Source organism: Aulostomus chinensis, chromosome 1 (assembly GCF_037954235.1).
Source record: "Aulostomus chinensis isolate RoL2024-O1b breed Wild chromosome 1, RoL_Achi_v1.0, whole genome shotgun sequence".
Lineage (NCBI taxonomy): Eukaryota > Metazoa > Chordata > Actinopteri > Syngnathiformes > Aulostomidae > Aulostomus > Aulostomus chinensis.
Window position 1 is genome coordinate 42,189,636 of NC_141320.1, and position 22,268 is coordinate 42,211,903.

General features: G+C 45.7%; 1 protein-coding gene and 2 non-coding genes across 3 annotated transcripts in view; all 3 read left to right on the top strand.

The window, feature by feature from the left end:
• Window positions 1–22,268, top strand: part of LOC147271704 (uncharacterized) — a 238,291-nt gene that overhangs the window by 111,256 nt on the left and 104,767 nt on the right. The gene's annotated exons all lie outside the window — the stretch shown is intronic.
• trnam-cau (transfer RNA methionine (anticodon CAU)) lies at window positions 13,046–13,117 on the top strand. Its single transcript has one exon. It is a non-coding gene; the product is annotated as a tRNA-Met (tRNA).
• Window positions 21,299–21,371, top strand: trnak-cuu (transfer RNA lysine (anticodon CUU)). The gene has a single exon. It is a non-coding gene; the product is annotated as a tRNA-Lys (tRNA).

A 22,268-nucleotide genomic window follows, 5' to 3' on the forward strand; every position in this document is an offset into this window, starting at 1 on the left:
GGAGAAGTGTGACCTCAAGTGTGAGCTCAACTCCATCCAGGCAGAGAAGAACAAAATGAGAGAAGAACTCACTGAGAAGAAGACGACTCTTGAACAGCTGAGATCCCAGAGTGAGGAGAGAGAGGCAGAAAATGGATGTTTGAGGAGACGATGCAGTAGACGAGTTTCTACTGCATCTCAGGAGACAGAGACCTTCACTGCAGAGTTGGCCCACCTCGAATCAAGGAAGGACCAGGACCCCACAAAGAGTGAGAGTCTGAACGGTGAAGTTCAGAGTCTTCTATGTGCAGTGAGAACAAAAAAGAAGAAAAGGAACAGTGCTCAGTGGGAAATCCTGGGAAATCTTCATGATTTAAAAAGCTGTTTGAAAGAGGAAAATCATAACCTTCAAGTGAAGGTCCAGCAAACTTCTGAAGAGCAAGCAGACTCTCCCCTACGTCCAGCCAGAGAAGAGCAAGCAGACTCTCCCCTACGTCCAGTCAGAGAAGAGCAAGCAGACTCTCCCCTACGTCCAGCCAGGGAAGAGCAAACAGACTCTCTCCTACGTCCAGCCAGAGAAGAGCAAGCAGACTCTCCCCTACGTCCAGCCAGAGAAGAGCAAGCAGACTCTCCCCTACGTCCAGCCAGAGAAGAGCAAGCAGACTCTCCCCTACGTCCAGCCAGAGAAGAGCAAGCAGACTCTCCCCTACGTCCAGCCAGAGAACAGCAAGCAGATGCTCTCATATGTTCTTCTGCAGAGGAGCGATGGGATTCTGCTGCATGTCCTGCAACTGAAAAGCAGAATGATGGGGGCACCCTGGAGACTGGACCTGCTGCGGGTCAAACCAGAGGTCTACTGAGCCGTGAGACATCTGGTGTAGAAGATGCTCTGTTCATGTTCATAGTTTCTTCTTTGTGTGCTTTTCCTCAACTTTGTTTTCTTTGTTTGTTATATATGATGATACCTTGATCACCACAGCAGTTGATCCCAGCTTGATTAGCTGAGTGCTTTGCAGTCTAAAGCACTTTAGTGATACCTGTGGGGTCCCTTATCCTCACTGACCACAGGGATTCAGCCTCAGTGAAGGAGAGTGAACCTTCCAGGTTGCAGCTCCTAGACTCTGGAACGCTCTCCCACTGGACATGAGGACGCTGGGGACGCCTTCAGAAAGAAGCTAAAGACCCATTTGTTTAGTAATATTATTGTTCATGATGGAATCGTCCCTCTGTACCTGCCCACACAGGTCAAGAGGTCAACTGATTCCCTGTTTAAAACAGCTCTTCATCACATGGATGTGCATCCCAACAGTCAGAGCTCACAGACGCTCCTATTCCCTCCAGTGTGAGGCACTACGAGTGACTGATGAGGGTCAGGGGGGTCAGGCTAGTCCAGATAGTGGGTCTGTATGAGGATGTTAGGGAGGGATAAGGTAGTGACAGAGTTCAGGCTGTAGTTGTGCTCCAACAGTTGAGACAGGGCAGGACAAAAAATGACCTCCTGATGGCGTTAGGAGTGATTCTTACAAGAACCAATCAATAAAAGTGGGTGGTGACCTGCTCATGTGACGCTTGTGTTGATGATTACTGGGTCTCCTCCATGCTCATTTATCATGAATGAATCCCTCTGAGTAAAACACCTGATGACTCCTGAGTTGGTTCACAAAATGTGTGAATGTGTGTGTGTGTGTGCGTGTGTGTGTGTGTGTGTGTGTGTTCCAACTGGAAGGAAACTGAATAATAACCAGACTAACTTTTGTCATGGACCAAGTCTGGTTGACTCACTAAATTCATAACTCAAGTGATTATTTAATTAATAAACAGAACATGTGTCTAAAGTCATGATCAAATTAATGTAAAATCTGAGCAACGAGGGTTTAAAAATGTTCCAATGAGCCAAACCAATGTTGACAGTTAAAAGAAGCCAATGTGGGAGGATTCTTTCTGTCTCAGCAGTAAAGACCAATCCCACAGCTCACGTGAAGCATCAGGTCCTCTGTGAGAGGTGGGAATCCAACCAGGGACCTTTAGAATCCACACCAATCTTCCCTGACCTCATAGAAACTGGAACCTTTCAACAAATAAATTCTAATTCAACTCAGCAGCAACTCTAGAACAGTTGCTAACTTGCTAATTCCTATTAGCTCCAGATCAGACAATGCAGGCTCACCTTCCCGCTTGGTTGTACGACCACCACCAGTTGAAGCTTCTCTGGTTCAACAAACTCTGGGGACTCAAGACACAAGTCAGCACCGGTGCAGGTCCAGATCCAGATGTTAGCTGAGGGGGACAATGGCTTAAGGGAGCTCCAGGTAGCTGGTTTGAACTGGTCCCTCATCTCTGTGAGTAGAAACCATCTGAGGTGGAGGGGGAAGATCTGCTTTGACCTCCTGATCTCCCAGTAAAGCCAGTATAGATGTTGAGCTTGGAGGAGTTGATGGCCTCCTTCATCTTCTTGTTGGAGATGTTTGATAAACTCAGCACCACCACAGATCAGAGGAACGTCCACTTGTCAGCTGGACACTGGAGTTTCTAGTGACCTGCAGGATCTTAGTTGTGGTGGCAGCAGGCCTGTTCCAAGAGCTTTGCTCACATTCCTGATCAGGCTTCATAATGGTTCTGGACCACTGAGTGATAGAAGCTGATCCTGGGGGTGGACTGTCTTTAGGGGGCTGAGGTGTGTGGTGGTCTTGGTGGACCCTCTGCATCTCAAGCTGAGACAACAGAGTCCTGTGTTCTTGAGTCATTGTGTATAGTCTCTGTTGTTTGAGCGCTCAGTGTGGTCCCTGATGGTCTAGTGGCTAGGATTCGGCGCTCTCACCACCGCGGCCCGGGTTTGATTCCCGGTCAGGGAATGAGTTATTTAGAGGTTGAGGGAGAGGTGATCAGGTGGTCCACATGATGGTGGAGGTGATGAACTGTGAATCCATCATGGCTCCACTCTCACCCCCATTGTAGTGTTCTTGGTTCACTCTGCCATGGCCCCATGTTGAAGGGTGACTGTCTCATTCAGGTTCAACCCTTTGTTAGACTCTATTAAGTCACTGACTCCAGCAAGGACAAACTCTGTAATCCTCCTTAGTAGCTTTGGTTCCTTGCAGCACAGAAAGTCCATTCACTGATGTAGGAACTGGAAAACTTAGAGCTCCATTCCTTCCTCCATTGAGCAGAACAAACAGAGAGCAGTTCCTCCTACAGTTCTCAGAAAGTCTGAGGGCACCAAAGAAAGGAGAGAAATGCAATCAATGTTGAATTCATTTACATTTCTTATATTTGATCAAAGCTTAACTTAACTTAATAAGCTTAATAAGCTGCCATCAACCTTGATGATCAACTCCTTCACTGTGTAGTTCAAAGTCCCTGGTTTGATTTGTTTCAGGACTTCAGAAGCTCCAATCCTCTCAAAGTTCTAGTGAGAGTGGAAGAGATTATAAATGACAGAAGCAGGGCCCTCACTCAGAACTGAACCAGCTCAGTTGGGAGAGCGTTAGACTGAAGATCTAAAGGTCCCTGGTCCGATCCCAGGTTTCAGCAGAGGAGCAGCATTGACTTTACTTTCCAGTGGAGGAACTGCAGACATGAAGGAAACTAACATCTTGTCCTGTGCATTCTTACGACATTCAGGACATTTTTGGAGCCTCTTGTTGGATTTTGCCACAGAGAATCAGAGCCAATCAAAAGCATGGAGGACTTTAACATGGAGGACTGAACAAGTCAAGAAAGCATCAGTTTGACCTTCACAGGTGTTTCTGTTCCTGTCTCAATGCTGGAGAAAGAACCTGAGTAGCTCAGATGGTAGAGCATCAGACTTTTAATGTGAGGGTCCAGGGTTCAAGTTCCTGTTCAGGTGCTGTGGAGGTTCCAGTGTTTGACAACATGGGACTGGATGAAGTTTAGTGTTGAACAAACTGTCATCATCAAAAGTAGAAGTGTTCTTGTCTTGCCACTGTGAGACAGTCGCTAGAAAACTGACCAACAATAATTTCATGTGGCATGCAATTAACAAAAGACCACAAATGACACTGGTCAAGTCAGTTTTATTTCTATTGAACCAAATCACAACAAAGTTCTCTCATGACTCTTTACTAGTAGAGCAGGTCTAGAACCAAACTCCTTCAATGAACCTCCACCCAACAATTCTCCATCAGCAGCACATCCTGCAACAGTGGTGATGAAAACCTTCCTTTTAACAGACAGGAACATCGAGCAGATCCAGGATCAGTGGGGACGGCCTTCTGCTTTGACCGGTTGGAGGGAAAGAGAGCAGGAGAGCGGGGCAGAGACAAAGACAGATAATGGAGGAAGACAGATATGCAGAAGGAAAGAGAGGGACAGAGATAAAGAGAGAGATTAGTGAAGAGACTGATGGACAGACGGTGAGCAGGTGGAGCTACGGGTTGCAGTTTGAGCCTCTTCAGGTCTGCAGCCTCCTCCAGCAGCACCCACATCTGGGATGAGGGGAGCCTGAAGGCTCTGGAGAAGGAGACGAGTTAGTAATACATATGAGTATGATTTATGTATGACACATATAGGAGGACAGAAAGGAGGAGAGAGAAGCCCAGTGCACCATGGGAGATCCCCCAGCAGCCTAAGCCTATAGCAGCATATCTGAGGGCCAGCCTAAGCAGCCCAACTATAAGCCTGATCAAAAAGGAAGGTCTTTCGTCTGCTCTTATAGGTCAAGAGGGTGTCTGCATCCTGGACTGAAACTGTGAGACGGTTCCACAGGAGGGGAGCCTGATAGCTGAAGGCTCTGGCTCCCAGTCTACTGTTAGAACTCTAGGAACCACCAGTAACCCCGCATCCTGGGAGTGAAGGGTTCTAGCTGGATAATAGGGGACTAGGAGCTCTGTCAGGTATGAAGGAGCCTGACTGTTAAGGACTTTGATGGTAGAAGGAGAATTTTGAATTCTCTTCTAAATTTGACAGGGAGCCATGCAGAGAGGCCAGTACAGGAGAGACATGGTCTCTTCTACTAGTTCTAGTCAGGCAGCAGCGTTCTGGACCAGCTGGAGAGTCTTGAGGGACCTACTGGTGCAGCCTGATAGGAGGGAATTGCAGTAATCCAGCCTGGAAGTGACAAAGGCATGGACAAGTTTTTCTGCATCTTTTTGAGACAGGATGTGTCTGATCTCAGCAATGTTTCACAAATGAAAGAAAGCAGTCCTAGAAATTTTCTGAATGTGGGCATGAAAGGACAGATCCTGATCAAAGAGAACTCCTAGGTTCCTTAGGGTGGTGCTGGGGGCCAACGTGATACCTTCCAGGGTACCTGTCTCATTAGATAAACTTGTAAAGTGTCATGAGATAACTTCTGTTGGGATTTGGCACAAAATAAATAAAATTGACTTGACTTGATAGAATTAAATTTAAAATACAAAACTCTTCCCTCTTCAATCCTGTCACTCAGTGTTGTAAACTGTTTCAAACAAATTCTACTGTTCAACAGTTCAAGTGTTTCTAATGAAGCTGAATGTTCTCCTCGACTTTCCTCAATTGGGTTTCTTTCATGTCCTCCTGAGATCAAAGACAGAATTCTAGCTACTGTCAAAGCCCTGATGACATCATCAGGAATTCTGACTTTGATCTGGAGACACTTGCTTTAATCTGAATTTGATCCGGCTAATGTTTTAGTTTAGGTTGCATGATACCGACCACCTCATTTCTCCTGATGGACTGGTGACCTGTCCAGGGTGAACCCTGCCTCTTGAACAATGTCACCTGGGATCGCCCCCCCCCCCCCCGTGACCCTTAAAGGATAAGAATAGAAAGTGGATGGATGACTTCTCTAGGAACGTCCTGCTCACATTGGTCTGTCTTCATTTTGACTCCTCCCACTGCCACAATGACCAGCCTTTATACTCTTGGTGACTGGGGCCCTGGTTGCTGCAGGCCTCAACACCAGCCTGTGGTTGTGAGCAGGGCAGAACAGAACTGACAGTATCTCCCATGCAGGACCTGGATCAGCGCCTGGTGCCAGCTGGGGCACCGCTTTAACCTGGACCCCTGGAAGATCTTCTCCAGGAACTGGTCTTTTTCAATCGAAACAGCGTGAAACGTCAAGTAAAGAAATGGGATTATTTAATTCACAATGAGGCCTCTGTCATAAAACAAAATGAACAACTGACTACCTCACCATGACTTCACTCTGATAACCAGGAGGTAACGTGGTAGTCAGAGCAGTGATGCTCAGGTCTGTGGACTCAGGAGAGGGTTCTTCTTTCGGTCACAGGTTTGAAGATACCAGTGGAAGAGAGAGGAAAGGCTATGAGAAACCTGCCACACCTCTCCAGTGACTTGGGACATGATGGCAGTGGTGGATTTGAACCCACGCCTCCTCAGAGACTGGAGCCTAAATCCAGCGCCTGAGACCACTCGGCCACACTACCTCACTGAGCTGTTCTCTGAGTTGGTCTGCTAAAGGCGTGTTGAAGAGGAAGTAACATCATGATATAAAACTTATTCTGATGGGGGACTCCTTCCCTCCACGGTCACAGGAAGTGACAACAGCACCGCTAGAAGCAGGAAAGAAATGGTAAAAGGACTCAGTTTGTACAGAGCCTTTCTACCTCAGCAGCACTCAAGGAGCTGAACAATGTCCTCTCATTCACACACACTCACACACTGATGCTGAAGGCTGCAATGCAAGGAGCCAACCTACTCATCAGAAGTATTTAGGGGTTAAGTCTCTTACTCAAGGACACTTTGACATGGTCACCAGGGGTAGTGAGGATGGAACTGGACCCTGGTATCTGCAACGACTCCATCAACTCCTAATCTAGCAGCTCTGCTGGGTCCAACTATTTTCCAGAACATTTGACAGACCTGTGGAGCAGTGAGGACACACATGAGTTGATCACATGATCCACTGAAGCGCCATTTTACCTGCCACTGAGGTCACCAACATGAGCTGGAGTTGGGACTCTTGAACTGAACCTGGTATCACAGGGACACCTACTGCTGCAAAATGGAACAGCAACATTGAACCAAGTACAGGATTGGACGGAGACTGACGGTCTCTGTTTGGGTTTTTGAAGAACAAGGAGGGAGTGGCTTCAAGCTGGATTCTCAGAGACTATTTCCCCAACCTCTACATTGGCATCTACACTGTCATCCAGTCACGTGACTGAAGTCATCCAGTCATGTGACTGAAGTCATCCTGTCACGTGACTGAAGTCATCCTGTCATGTCAGTGATGTCACTTGGCAGGACTGTCATTGCCGTCTCATTCTAGAAAAGAATCCAGACTCCACCTGTGGCTCCATGTTAACTGATGGACCTCTGGTTGGAGGCTGGACGATGATGTTTGGACTTGAAGGAAAACTCCTTGTCCAAATTCCATTGTGTTCAAATTTAAAGTCCCACAATAAGAAGTAGCTGAATCTGACAGGTGAAGGTTTGGAACTACAAGATGGTGATGTTTTCTTGACTTGATGCTCTGACTGTCAGGGTGGATGACAGCTTCTTCTGCTGCTGCATCTGAGTGGCTATGATTGCAGGTTTTACCTCCCAAGGTTGTTTGGTTCCAGGGGACATTTTAGAATTCCAGTCCCCAACTTTGGCTGTTCTGAAACTCTTCTCCTGAATCACTCCTGAGCTGCAGCAAGAACAAATACCAGTGCCAACCAGATCAACTTCATGGCTGTTTTTGTAGTGATTTGGTTCTAAACAAATAAAACTGACTTGACCTGATTTGGTGCCTCATGAGGAGAAAATTTGGGCACAAATGTTGGACAAGAGTGTTTGTGGAGGGTGTTTTTTTGTTGTTGTTGCAGTGTTGTAAGTCACTGTACCTGCAGCTAAAAGATTGAACTTTCTCCAAATGTCCTCAAGATGGTTTCCAATGACATCAGTTGTCACAAGAGGAAGTCTGCATTTAAACACACTCAGGTGTGCCCAGCTATTCTTATGAGAACATTCGATCAACTTCATTCTATGTGCAGCCTAACCTTAATCTTAATCTTAATCTTAACCAACTGAATCTTAATCTTTATTTGAAACTAAACTCAGTCCAGACCTTCACTCTGAAATTCATGCAAGAACTCACAAACTGCATTGCGCTGCATCAGGGCCAGTCTTTGGTCCCCATGAGGATGAGGACTCCTGATCAGTGTTGATGATGGAAATGGTCTCCAACACCATAAAACAAGAAATACACACACGTGTAAACACACACAGTGACCCCGCATGTCGTTTCTGTCCAATTAAAATTTTCATTCATTACCCAGAACCTCTCAAAAGCCCTGAAGAAAAATTGAATATTTGGAGTTTGAAAGCCATAAATCACATCCATATCATCTCGTCCATCTCAGTCTGACCTCATCTTTGTTTGTTGTTTTTTAAAGAGGGACAAATTGGTACTTGGTTAAAAAAGCACTCTGGGAAAATGATCCTGCTTTCAGGGAGGTCTTTGGTGAGTTTGCTAACAATGCAGAGAACCATGACGGTACCAAGCACAAGGCTGCTGCCCTCTGCATCACAGCTACACTTTGGAGTCTGTTTGAACTGAATGTGAAGGGTCTGACATCATCACACCAGTACGACAACAAGAGACCGTGAACCAAAGAAAACCTTCACTGATGAGTCCATGGATCTCATTGTTCTGTGCCATTTCCTGATCTTCAGGTTCTGTCTTTGATTTCTTTCTTTGATGTCTAAATTCTGTGCTTTGGTGTCTTTCGTCAGTCTTTGAATTTCGGTTAATAATAAAAAAGAAGTCCCAGCATATTTCTGCAGACCATAGATAGGGATTTTACCAGCTACACCATAGCAACCCTCTTGCTGTCTGCTGCTGTGCCATTGAAAAGTAAGACAGCCTGGAAAAGAGAAAAGGCTCATATTGGTGATGTCATCATAAATATATGAAGGTCTTGTTTCAAAGTAACTTGTTATTTTGTTCTTGGTTGTCATGGTGACTCGTGGTATCAGGGCTCCATTGATGATGTCATTTTGTGGTGGTTGTGTACGTGTGACACTCAAGGTGAACACACTCACAGTTGATTGGACCAACTCAGATCAGCTGTTCTGAACCTGATACTCAGAGTTTCCATCTCAGTGTCAACTCAGGAGTGACTGAGGAGAAGAGTTTCAGAACAGCCACAGTTGGGGGACTTCCATCCAGCAGCCATTTTCTATCCCTGTAAGGAGTGAAGGGATCTGGAGCTGCTGGGTTCAGGTGGATCCAGAACACAAGATGGAGGTCAGTCAGGACCCCAGAAGGAGACCAGCATCTGGAAGGTGAAGATGCTTTAATCTGACACCGTTGTGTCAACAGTTCTGAAATCAGAACAAATATAAACAGTAGTATTTCCACCTCACACTCCTGCATGTATTCAAGTGAACAGGAACACAGATTCATGCTCAACTTCTCCTGTGTGTTCATCCACAGTCACCAAACAACAACCAGACTGAAGACCTGTATATATATATATGCATATATATATGTATGTATGTATGTATATATGTATGTATGTATATATATGCATATATATGTATGTATATATATATGTATGTATGTATATATGTATGTATGTATGTATATATATGCATATATATATGTATGTATATATATATGTATGTATGTATGTATGTATGTATATATATATATATATATATATATATATATATATATATATATATAGTCTTTGTTTTTTCTTCTTTGCTATTTTTAGTCCAATCTATGGTAACAGTGCTGTGAATGTATGTTGAGGAGAGTGCAATTTCCCTCGCGGAACGTCCAAAAGGGATTAATAAAGTAGTCTGTCTGTCTGTCCAAACCAGACAAAAGGAGGTTTGCTAGCATGGTATGCTGAGATAGAAAGGCTCTGTTTAAATTGAGTCCTTTTACCATTTCTTTCCTGGCTTCTTCAAGCGGTGCTGTCGTCACTTCCTGTGACCACGGGAGGGAAGGGGTCACCCTTCAGAATAAGTTTGAAATCATTGTTACTTCCTGTTCAACATGCCTTTAGCAGACCAACTCACTGACCTGCTCAGTGAGGTAGTGTGGCTCAGCGGTCTAAGGTGCTGGATTAAGGCTCCAGTCTCTGAGGAGGCGTGGGTTCAAATCCCACCACTGCCATCATGTCCCAGGTCTCTGGAGAGGTGTGGCAGGTCTCTGTGCTGGAGGTGTTGGCTGCTTTTATCACTCTGGGTAGAAAATGTCCTGAAAGAAAACCTTCACTGATGAGTCCATGGATCTCATTGATCTGTGCCATTTCCTGATCTTCAGGTTCTGTCTTTGATTTCTTTCTTTGATCTCTAAATTCTGTGCTGTGGTTTCCTTGGTCAGTCTTTGAATTCTGGTTCGTAATAAAAAAGAAGTCCCAGCATATTTCTGCAGACCATTGATAGGGATTTTACCAACTGCACCATAGCAACCCTCTTGCTGTCTGCTGCTGTGCCATTGAAAAGTAAGACAGCCTGGCAGTCTACACACAGAGATGAGGGGTCGGTTCAGAAGAGCGAGCAGGAGTCTGGGCAAGTCTTTTCATTCAGTCCCTGGTTCAAACAATTGTCTCCACCAACTTAAACATGGGTCTGGACCTGCACAGGTTCCAATTCCTGTCTTGGTCCCAAGGGTTTGTTGAACCAGAGAAGCTTCAAGTGGTGACGCTCATCCAACCCTGCATGAAGGTCAACCTCCATCATCTGCTGCTCATTAGCAGGGACTTAGCTCCAATGGTAGCATGCTAGCTTAGCATGTGAGAGGTAGAGGGATCCATGCCCTCCTTCTCAGAATACTTTAGCTTGTTCTGTTGATCAGAGGAGCTGCTGGGTGATGAATGCTGATGTTTGTCCACTGGTGTGATAAAGTGTCCCCCTGTTACTGAGATGTGGATGAACACCTGCTCAGGTCAAAGCTGCAATCAAACCAGGGACTCTGAACCACACAGTGAAGGAGTTTGTCATCAAGATTTATGGCAGCTTTGAAACTTCCCACCATCTCCTGAATGTGGAGCAACTTGTCCTGCCAAAACTGTCCCCTCTTCCATTCTTAATAACACCTGTCCTGACTGGCAATCAAGCTAGGCTGCAGCAGTGAAAGCGCTGAATGCAGCCAGGATACACAATGACTCAGGATACACAGGAATCTGTTGACTCAGCTGGAGAAGCAGAGGGTCCACCAAGACCAGCAGACACCTTCATTCTTGATTCTTGATTTCAAGGGCAGCCCCTTGAGATGCACCATCTCATTTTGGAGGGGGTCCTGACAAATAATGACCAACAATACAACAATAATAAAAGTAGATTCTATTTTCAACACAAGGACACACACATCATACACCCAGGTACAGGCCAACAATGTTCCCCAAAGCCCCCCCCCCCCCCCACCATCCAGTATTCTACAAAGTATGATCAGAGATCTCACTGCAGAAAAGGAGTGGGCCTGTGTTCACATACTCATACATTTAAACACCCATCTAAATAAATACTGCTTCCATGCACCATTAAAGTACACAATGCATATTCATACACAAATATCCACATATTTACAGTACAGAGAACAAACAAGAACAAGTAGAGAGTGAATCCTGGAGAGAAAAGGGGAGGTGCATCAGAAACGAGAGCAGATGTTTGAAAATGCTTGATGATTTGAAGATGAGAAAGGAAGAGAGAGACCCAAGTGAGGAGGAAAGGTTGTTCCAATCTGATGGAGCTTTACATACAACCGGTCAAAGCAGAAGGCCGTCCCCACTGATCCTGGATCTGCTCGACCTTCCTGCCTGTTAAAAGGAAGGTGTTCATCACCACTGTTGCAGGATGTGCTGCTGGTGGAGAATTGTTGGGTGTAGATTCATTGAAGCAGTTTGGTGCTGGACCTGCTCTACTAGTAAAGAGTCATGAGAGAACTTTTGTTGTGATTTGGTTCTAACAAATAAAAATGACTTGACTTGATTTGGTGCCTCATGAGGAGAAAATTTGGGCACAAAAGTTGGACAAGAGTGTTTGTGGAGGTTGTGGATCAAAGTTCTATTGATATACAACACATAAAATCAAACAATGTGAAGCAGGCTAATGAACAATAAATCAAATATAAAAATGCTTTATCTTAAGATCTAGAATATCTTGTGAATATCTGGAGCTTCATTCCAGCAGCAGACCTCCTCAGGTGATGACTTCATATTTGACATGTTTACCATTCAATGAGACTCATTGTCAGTCCATTGAAATCTACTGGTGTTCCTGGTGAGTTGATTTAACAACATGAGCTGACAGAATCTACGTTCAGGTAGGAACCACCACATCCAGGGGTCTGGACCTTTGAGCAGGCAGAGCCATCAAAGTAGCAGACTAAGCTAGCAGACGTTAGCATTGAGAAGAAACTGATACCTGAGCCTACTTTTGGGTCTGGTCAAGTGATGACACAATAATATGACATCATTGTCAGACTGACGCCTGCTCAACACTGACCAAACACTGCCCTATTGCATTGTGGGAAATTTCTGCTTGGCTTGTGTCCATCACTACACACAAAGAAATTTATCTCATGCTGCCGTGACCCGGATTCGAACCGGGGTTGCTGCGGCCACAACACAGAGTACTAACCACTATACGATCAGAGCCTCCTCAACAGCAGCTTGAGCTTCTATGTCTTTGTCTCATTGAGTGTTGCGGCGAAAAGCTGTTGAACAGCTGATGCGCGACTGCGGCGGCCCCTGATGCAGGAGACGGGCCAGGACCCGTTCAGAAGGTGGTGGATATTATTCTTGGTGTTTTTAGGGCATGTTCCCACCCATCTTCACGTGGGTGACAAAAATTGATTTTTTGTAAAGATTTCGGCGCGAGTTCGGCCTGTCAAATTCTGATCGGGGCCAGTTTGGTTGTGTTGTCTGCAGCGTCTGGCGCGCTCAGCGGGAGCGAGTCCGATCATTATAAAGGTGGGTCAAACAATTTAGGTTGAGACGAAGGACGGCACGGGCAGAGCAGACGCAGGTCTTCATTCCACCTGCAGAGCTGTAGAGCATGGATCATGTCAAGGACTAAATGAGGGGAAAGAGAGCAGGAGAGCAGGGCAGAGACAAAGACAGAGAATGCTCTCCTAAAACAAGGACTGTTCAGTCAATGGTAGAGCAGAGTGGCGCAGAGGAAGCGTGCTGGGCCCATAACCCAGAGGTCGATGGATCGAAACCATCCTCTGCTAGAAGAAGAAAAATAAAATGAACCAGTGTCTTTAGAAATGTGTGTCTGTTAAAAAGAGGTTCATAAGGATTTTGTCTTCCTCCACAATCACCAACCATTGTGAGAGTTAACAACAGTCCACTTTCTGACTGAAGCAAAAGTAGACTTCAAAAGGTTCTTCTGATTCAACATAGCAGCTAAATTTCCATTTCCATTTCCTGAACAGGACAGGTTAAAAAAAAGGGAATGTCATGACTTCGTCTGTATATTAGAATATGAACGACTAAAAATGTTCATGCCCAGTTTAAAGTTAGAATTAAACTGAAAATACCCAAATCTCCCCTCTTCAATCCTGTCACTCAGTGTTGTAAACTGTTTCAAACAAATTCTACTGTTCAACAGTTCAAGTGTTTCCAGTGAAGCTGAATGTTCTCCTTTGCTTTCCTCAATTGGGTTTCTTTCATGTCCTCCTGAGATCAAAGACAGAATTCTAGGTACAAATAAATACACTATCAAAGCCCCCTGATGACATCATCATCAATTCTGACTTTGATCTGGAGGCTCTTGCTTTAATCTTGGCTTTGATCTGACTAATGTTTCCTGACAGGTTGCTGTTTGCACTCCAGAGCAACCAGTAGTTGATCCTATCAGACCAGTCTGATGAACGAAGCTTTTCACTGTCAGTGGAATCACTGGGAAAAGAAACTCCTCCTGTCAGATGAAGGCTTCACTGTGTTGAGGAGGGTTTGTTCAGATGATTCTAGAAGAATAAATCAAAACCTCATCATTGAACATGAACATTAATCACTGATGACTGTTTTAACTGAACCTACTGGATACTGTGGTGCCTGGTGAGGAGACAACTTGGGTACAAAGTTGCAGAAGAGGGTTTTTGGAGAGGAGATTTAGATGAGATGGTTTCCAAATCAAATCGGTTGTCACAAGGGAAAGTCTGCATGGAAACACACACACACACACACATACACACACACACAGAGTCCTACTGACGAACCCATGTTTTTCTTCACTTAAACCACCACTGGAGTATTGAAAGAGATTGCATGAGACACCATCAACTTACATTAAAAACCCCTGACTGCCATTTATCCCCTCCTGGCTGCAGGAAATTAGACAGACCAGCCCCTAGAGCGGGGCTGCACGGTGGTGCAGTGGTTAGCACTGTGCCCTCACAGCAAGAAGGTCCCAGCTCGGGCGTGGGATCTTTCTGTGTGGAGTTTTCATGTTCTCCCCAGGCCTGTGTGGGTTCTCTCCAGGTACTCCGGCTTCCTCCCACTGTCCAAAGACATGCAATTAGGGGACTAGGCTGATTGATACTCTAAATTGACCGTAGATGTGAGTGTGAATGGTTGTTCGTCTCTGTATGTTGGCCCTGCGATGGACTGGCAACCTGTCCAGGGTGAACACCGCCTCTCGCCCGTAGATGCTGGGATAGGCTCCAGCCCCCCCCCCCCCCCGTGACCCTTACTAGTAAGGAATAAGAGGAAGATGACGATGGATGGCCCATAGAGTGGAGGTGAGACCACAACCATGCTCTACAATCAATATTTACATCAAACCAGCACCATCTCAACAACTTAACCTGACTAAATATATACATGATTCCAGACTACTACACCAACTCAATAATACATCCACATGCATCATCATTCAATGAACCTCGCCTGTGATTGTACCCCCTCCCCCATCTGGGAGCAAAGGTTTGCACCTACAGCTCTTAAGGAGCTTCCTTGGGCCACTCTCCCCTTTTGGCTCCACCCCCTTTAAGGAAACCACCAGGAAGAGGTGAGGACTGACGTGACGACTGAAACTGCCACATTTACATGAGACAAACTAGATCAACACTCAATACCAGGCCTTGCACAGTGATTACCACTGACCGACACTGGGGTCTTCATTTTCCACAGGCAGGATGGCTGGTCCCCCTGTGCTTCCCAGGTCCCTCCCTGGCACACATGGCATAGAAAATGTTTCACATGTTTGCTGATTCAATAAACCTGACCATTAACATGTGTGTGTGCCTCTAATTTACATAAACTGTTCATACCAAGACAAATGCTACCTTCAATTAATCATTCATGTCATGGAACCCTTGGTCTCCATTACATTGGTCAACCAGAGAAGCTTCAACTGGTGACGCTCATTCAACCATGCATGAAGGTCAACCTGCATTATCTTCTGTTCTCCTTAACAGGGGAATTAGCTCAAATGGTAGAGCGCTCGCTTAGCATGTGAGAGGTAGAGGGATCGATGCCCTCATTCTCCAGAATACTTTAACTTGTTCTGTTGATCAGAGGAGCTGCTGGGTGATGAATGCTGATGTTTGTCCACTGGTGTGATAAAGTGTCCCCTGTTACTGAGATGTGAATGAACACCTGCTCAGGTCAAAGCTGCAATGAAGTCAAGTCATCACCCTGTAAAGCACCAAATAACAACAAAAGTTACACTTTACAAGTAGAACAGGTCCAGTTCAACACTCCTTAAATGAATTTACAACCAACAATTCTTCATGAGCAAGCACATCCTAGCTTAGGCCCAACTTTTCTTGGCGCTCTCCCAGATGCTTGGGAGCTGCTGGGGAAGCACTAGTTGGGCCTAAGCTAGGAGCTAAGCTAAGTTGGTCTGCACCAGCTAGTGAGGGTTGGCTAGCTCTCGCAGCTTTTGGTGTAGAGCCGCTGCAGGTCCAATTCAACATCGCTAAGCCTCACCTCCAACACAACAAGAAAACTACATTTAACACACTTATCAGTATCACTAAAGGAGGCAGAGGAGGAACAAAACATGTGGCACTCTGAGCAGGAGAGAGGAGGACAAGAGGGAGAAGCCATCGTTAGCTTAGCGTGTTTACAAGGCAGAAAGATTGTTGCTGCCAGAATGATGGTCTTTTAAACTTCAGCCAAATAAAGCAGTTAGGTATTAATTTTTGGTGGGTAATTAGTCAACGAAATAAGGAATTAGCAGGGAGGATCACACTTTAGCTAGCACAATGAAGCAAGGCTCTACGTTCAGCAACACAGAAAAAGGAGTTGAGGTCACACGCTTCCTGCAACCAGGGTCAAAAATCCAGGACGGACGAAGGGGAGGACAACAAAGACAAAGACACAAGAAACAGAGATAATAACCATAAACTCCATAACAACCATAACACATATTGCCCACACACACACACACACACACACATTTTGTGAAACAACTCAGGAGTCATCAGGTGTTTTACTCAGAGGGATTCATTCATGATAAATGAGCATGGAGGAGACCCAGTAATCATCAACACAAGCGTGACATGAGCAGGTCACCACCCACTTTTATTGATTGGTTCTTGTAAGAGTCACTCCTAACGCCATCAGGAGGTCATTTTTTGTCCTGCCCTGTCTCAACTGTTGGAGCACAACTACAGCCTGAACTCTGCCACTACCTTATCCCTCCCTAATAACCTCATACAGACCCACTATCTGGACTAACCTGACCCCCCTGACCCTCATCAGTCACTCCTAGTGCCTCACACTGGAGGGAATAGCAGCATCGGTGAACTCTGACTGTTGGGATGCACATCCATGTGATGAAGAGCTGTTTTAAACAGGGAATCATTTGACCTCTTGACCTGTGTGGGCAGGTACAGAGGGACGATTCCATCATGAACAACAATATTAATAAACAAATGGGTCTTTAGCTTCTTTCTAAAGGTGTCCACAGCGTCCTCATGTCCAGTGGGAGAGCGTTCCAGAGTCTAGGAGCTGCAACCTGGAAGGTTCACTCTCCTTCAGTGAGGCTGAATCCCTGTGGTCAGTGAGGATAAGGGACCCCACAGGTGTCACTAAAGTGCTTTAGACTGCAAAGCACTCAGCTAATCAAGCTGGGATCAACTGCTGTGGTGATCAAGGTATCATCATATATAACAAACAAAGAAAACAAAGTTGAGGAAAGGCACACAAAGAAAGAACTATGAACATGAACAGAGCATCTTCTACACCAGATGTCACACGGCTCAGTAGACCTCTGGTTTGACCCCTAGCAGGTCCAGTCTCCAGGGTGCCCCCATCATTCTGCTCTTCAGTCACAGGACATGCAGCAGAATCCCGTAGCTCCTCTGCAGAAGAACATATGAGAGCGTCTGCTTGCTCTCCTCTGGCTGGACGTTGGGGAGAGTCTGTTTGCTCTTCTCTGGCTGGACGTAGGGGAGAGTCTGCTTGCTCTCCTCTGGCTGGACGTAGGGGAGAGTCTGCTTGCTCTTCTCTGGCTGGACGTAGGGGAGAGTCTGTTTGCTCTCCTCTGGCTGGACGTAGGGGAGAGTCTGCTTGCTCTTCTCTGGCTGGACGTAGGGGAGAGTCTGCTTGCTCTTCTCTGGCTGGACGTAGGGGAGAGTCTGTTTGCTCTTCAGAAGTTTGCTGGACCTTCACTTGAAGGTCATGATTTTCCTCTTTCAAACAGCTTTTTAAATCATGAAGATTTCCCAGGATTTCCCACTGAGCACTGCTCCTTTTCTTCTTTTGTGTTCTCACTGCACATAGAAGACTCTGAACTTCACCGTTCAGACTGCCAGTCTTTGTGGGGTCCTGGTCCTTCCTTGATTCGAGGTGGGCCAACTCTGCAGTGAAGGTCTCTGTCTCCTGAGATGCAGTAGAAACTCGTCTCCTCAAACATCCATTTTCTGCCTCTCTCTCCTCACTCTGGAACCTCAGCTGTTCAAGAGTCGTCTTCTTCTCAGTGAGTTCTTCTCTCATTTTGTTCTTCTCTGCCTGGATGGAGTTGAGCTCACACTTGAGGTCACACTTCTCCTTGTAAACCATCTTCACCTCAAGCTGAAGATTGTGGACTTGTGTGTTCAGGTCTCTGATCTGAGTCTGGTTCTCCTCCCTCACAGATTCAAGGTTGCCCACCATGGCAGACATGTTCTCTACCAGCTGATATGCAATGATCTTCTCTTGTCCAAGACTAGAAACCTGTCCCCACAAATTCTGGTTTTCTGTCCATCTCTTGTCACACAGAGACTGAAGCTGATCAAGTGCACTTTTCTTCTCAGTCAGGTCTTCCTCAAGACATTTCATCTCCACCTGTTCACTCTCCCTCAGAGACTGAACCTGGGTCAGCTCTTTTCTGAGCTCATTGTTCTCTCCATCAACCTTCCTCCCCTCACACTGAAGACTGTGGACTGTTGCGTTCAGGTCTTCTATCTGAGTCTGGTTCTTGTCCTGGACCGTTTTGAGGTTGGCCACCACAGCAGTGAGGTTCTGGAGCTCCTGGATTGCTCTTTTATTCTCACGTTCAAGAGTAGAAACTTGTTCCCTCAAATTCTGGTTTTCTGCTTGTGTGTTGTCACTCAGAGACTGAAGCTGCTCAAGGGCAGCTTTCTTCTCAGTCAGGTCCTCCTGCTCTGTCAGCCTTAGAGATGGAGGAGCAGGATCACATTGACCAGGATCATTCAGTGGATAAATACAGCTCCTACTGAGATCCACCAGATCTCTGAATGCTCCAACGATACAATCCAATGGAGTCATAGCCTTCTGTCCTGGGTTGATCTGAAGATCTTGAGCCAGACTAAATCTCCTGGAACTGTCAAGTGTTTAAAGACCAAAACTGCCCCAGAAATGTGGAGTCTGGGTTCTTTTCTAGAATGTGATGGCAGTGACAGTCCTGCAGAGTGACATCACTGACATGACTGGATGACTTCAGTCACATGACTGGATGACAGTGTAGATGCCAATGTAGAGGTTGGGGAAATAGTCTCTGAGAATCCAACTTGAAGCCACGCCCTCCTTGTCCTTCTAAAACCCAAACAGAGACCATCAGTCTCCCTCCAATCCTGTACTTGGTTCAGTGTTGCTGTTCCATTTTGCAGCAGTAGGGGTCGCTGTGATACCAGGTTCAGTTCAAGATTCCCAACTCCAGCTCATGTTGGTGACCTCAGTGGCAGGTAAAATGGCGCTTCAGTGGATCATGTGATCAACTCATGTGTGTCCTCACTGCTCCACAGGTCTGTCAAATGTTCTGTAAAATAGTTGGACCCAGCAGAGCTGCTAGATTAGGAGTTGATGGGAGTTGTTGCAGATACCAGGGTCCAAAGTCCAGCTTGAACCTGGTTTGTGCAGTTCTTTGTCAAGCTAGCAGCCATTCTTTTCACTGCCAAGCTAAAGTGACTTCTGTCAACAAAGGTCAACATACAAAAGGATATTTCTACTGGCAGTTGAAGATTTTGATCAAACTCCTTTTTCAGAGCTGGAACCTTCCTCTTGTGTCAGCTTTCTGTTCCCATCTCTATGGTAACGGTCAGTTTTGACCCACGTCTTCAATCAGCTGTCAAATAAACTAAAACATTTTCTATCCTCCAAGTTGTTTCCATCTCTTGGTGACCTTGTCAGGCTTCCTTATCCATGGAAATATTGGTTTGAATATTTAGTTGTGGGCCTCTGGACCTTTTTTTAGTCACTAAACCCTGGATTTATTTTTTCAGCAACAGAACTTTAATACAAACACAAAATGAAAAGCAGAACAAGCCAGAACCCAAAATATGGATTTGCAAGGTCAAGCAAACCAAACCATCAGAAACCAACTACAAATTGTTTGAGTCATGACAAAGTCCAGGACCCACTTTTCACCCTACAATGTAAACCAATGGGAGGCTGTCTCCTCAGACACACATAGCCTCAAACTGACGCTTCTCTCGTCTACACTGTAACTCTCTCCACTTCACAAATAACTTCACTACATTCCTGACAAAAATGCCTACTAAAATGTTTACATTCTACTTTGACCACAATCTGGGGATTGATGAGCCTTTTTCAAACAACAAACTCCAAAAATCCTCTCTCCTCTCCACTCTGACAGAGAGCAGCGGGGGAGGGGCTCTTAGAGGCTCAGCTCTGATTCTCACTTGGTGTCACACTGAGGCTTCTACCTCCTAAACTACAAGTCCCACCGCTCTCATAAAATACATCCTTGGATTCAGGACAACTCCTGCTACTGGGCTGCAGTGGACAGAAGGAGGCTCAGGCCCTAACAACACTGCCTCCAGCTTTAATTAAGACCTCAGTTTTGTTCTCTGCCTCCATGACAGGTTAATGGACATCAACTGGTCCTGAGTCACCAGGAGACACAGAGATGTCCAGCTGAGTGACATCAGCAGGACTGTGGAGGTTTATACTGAGTCTCCTGACGACAAGTGGCAGTACAGAGATATTAAAGAGGGTCTGAGCTAAAACTGAACCTTGGGGAACTTCAACCTTTGATCTCAGAGTTCTGTTTTTAATCTTAGAATTCTTTCTTTGATCTCTCCTTGATTTCTCAATGATTTCTTTGTGGACTCCAATTGTCTCTGATCTCTCAGTGAGACAAAGACATAGCAGCTCCAACCTCAGCCTCCAGGAGGCCCTGATCCTCTAGTGGTCAGTCCTCTGTGTTGTGGCTGCAGCAACCCTGGTTTGAATCAGGGTCCCAGCAGCAACATTCCTACTGACTAGTGTTTGTTGTTCAACTGGACAGTTTGTCTGGTGAAGCTCTCTCAGACACTCCTTTCTTCATCCTCCCTTCAGGCTCAGCAGCATCAGAGTCAATGTGTCTGACTAGAACCAGAACCCTCAACCTGGAGGCTGTGGTGCAATGAGAACACAATCAGAGGCAACCAATCAGAGGAGGGTCTGTTTGACTCCTGAAAACTCCATTAAAGCTGAGAGGAACTTGTTCTTCATCTCCAAATTCCCTCCCTGCACATTGTCTGTCCAGAAATCCTTCAAGTCCAAGTTGAACCTTAGACTAAAAGCTCCCAGTAGGTGATGCAGGCTCCACCTCACTCCTGGTTCTGGAACCTCACCAGTTGAAGCTCTCTCACCACTTGGATCTCATGTTCCTGACATCTCTGAGCTTGTTTCCTATCCACCTGTCTCATGTTGATGAGGTCATCCAGCCTGATGATCTCTAGGTTCTCCTTTGAGTGGTTCCCTCTGGGAGAGTTCTCCCTCTGTAACTTGTGTGTGTGTTTGCTCGTATCCTGTTTCTCCTTGACAGCACTTTAGTGTTTTTACCACTGGTGTCTCATCTGTGGTTCACCTTTTATTTTACTTCTTTGTCAAAGATGAAGGTGTTTGTGGTCATTCATCAATCATGTGATGGCTCATGTGACTGTGAGTCTGATGAAGAGCTTGTAGCGTCTCTCACTCTGAACACTTCAGGCTATTGAAGCTACTCAGATGTAGCCTGACTAGCTCAGTCGGTAGAGCATGAGACTCTTAATCTCAGGGTTGTGGGTTCAAGCCCCACGTTGGGCGTTTATCTTGAACATCCCTGCTTGTTCTCCCACTTTCTGCAGCTGTGGGGCTTTGATTGGAATTGAAAGAAAAATCACTGAATAAACAACACAAACACAGGCTGTGTCTGAAGTTCCACACCTGCACCTGACTCAGAATGAAAAACCAGTGTGGACTCAATTGTATCCACTGTCAATCCTGATTCTGGAGAAATTTCTTTGTGTGTTTTGATGGACGCGAGCCAAGCAGAAATTTCCCACAATGCAATAGGGTGGTGTTTGGTCAGTGTTGAGCAGGCGTCAGTCTGATAATGATGTCATATTATTGTGTCATTACCTGACCAGACCCAAAAGTAGGCTCAGGTATCAGTTTCTTCTCAATTCTAACGTCTGCTAGCTTAGTCTGCTACTTTGATGGCTCTGCCTGCTCAAAGGTCCAGACCCAAAAGTAGGCTCAGGTATCAGTTTCTTCTCAATGCTAATGTCTGCTAGCTTAGTCTGCTACTTTGATGGCTCTGCCTGCTCAAAGGTCCAGACCCCTGGATGTGGTGGTTCCTACCTGAACGTAGATTCTGTCAGCTCATGTTGTTAAATCAACTCACCAGGAACACCAGTAGATTTCAATGGACTGACAATGAGTCTCATTGAATGGGTGTCTCGTCCAACGAGAAACAATCAGTCTCAGGTTGAAGCTCATCAATGAGGTCTTGTGGATCAGTGGCTTGCATGAATGAATGAGTTGGAAGACTTCTTGGAAATTGAAGAGGATTTAATACAATTAAGAAAACCCTTAAGACAGAGTGATAATTCCAGCAGAGTAATTAAGGCCCATATTGAGTAGCAGGTATGAATTAGCCTGGATTTATCTGAGCTTCAAGTAGACGGCTAAGAGGCAGGTGGAAAGGTGTGTAGGATGAAC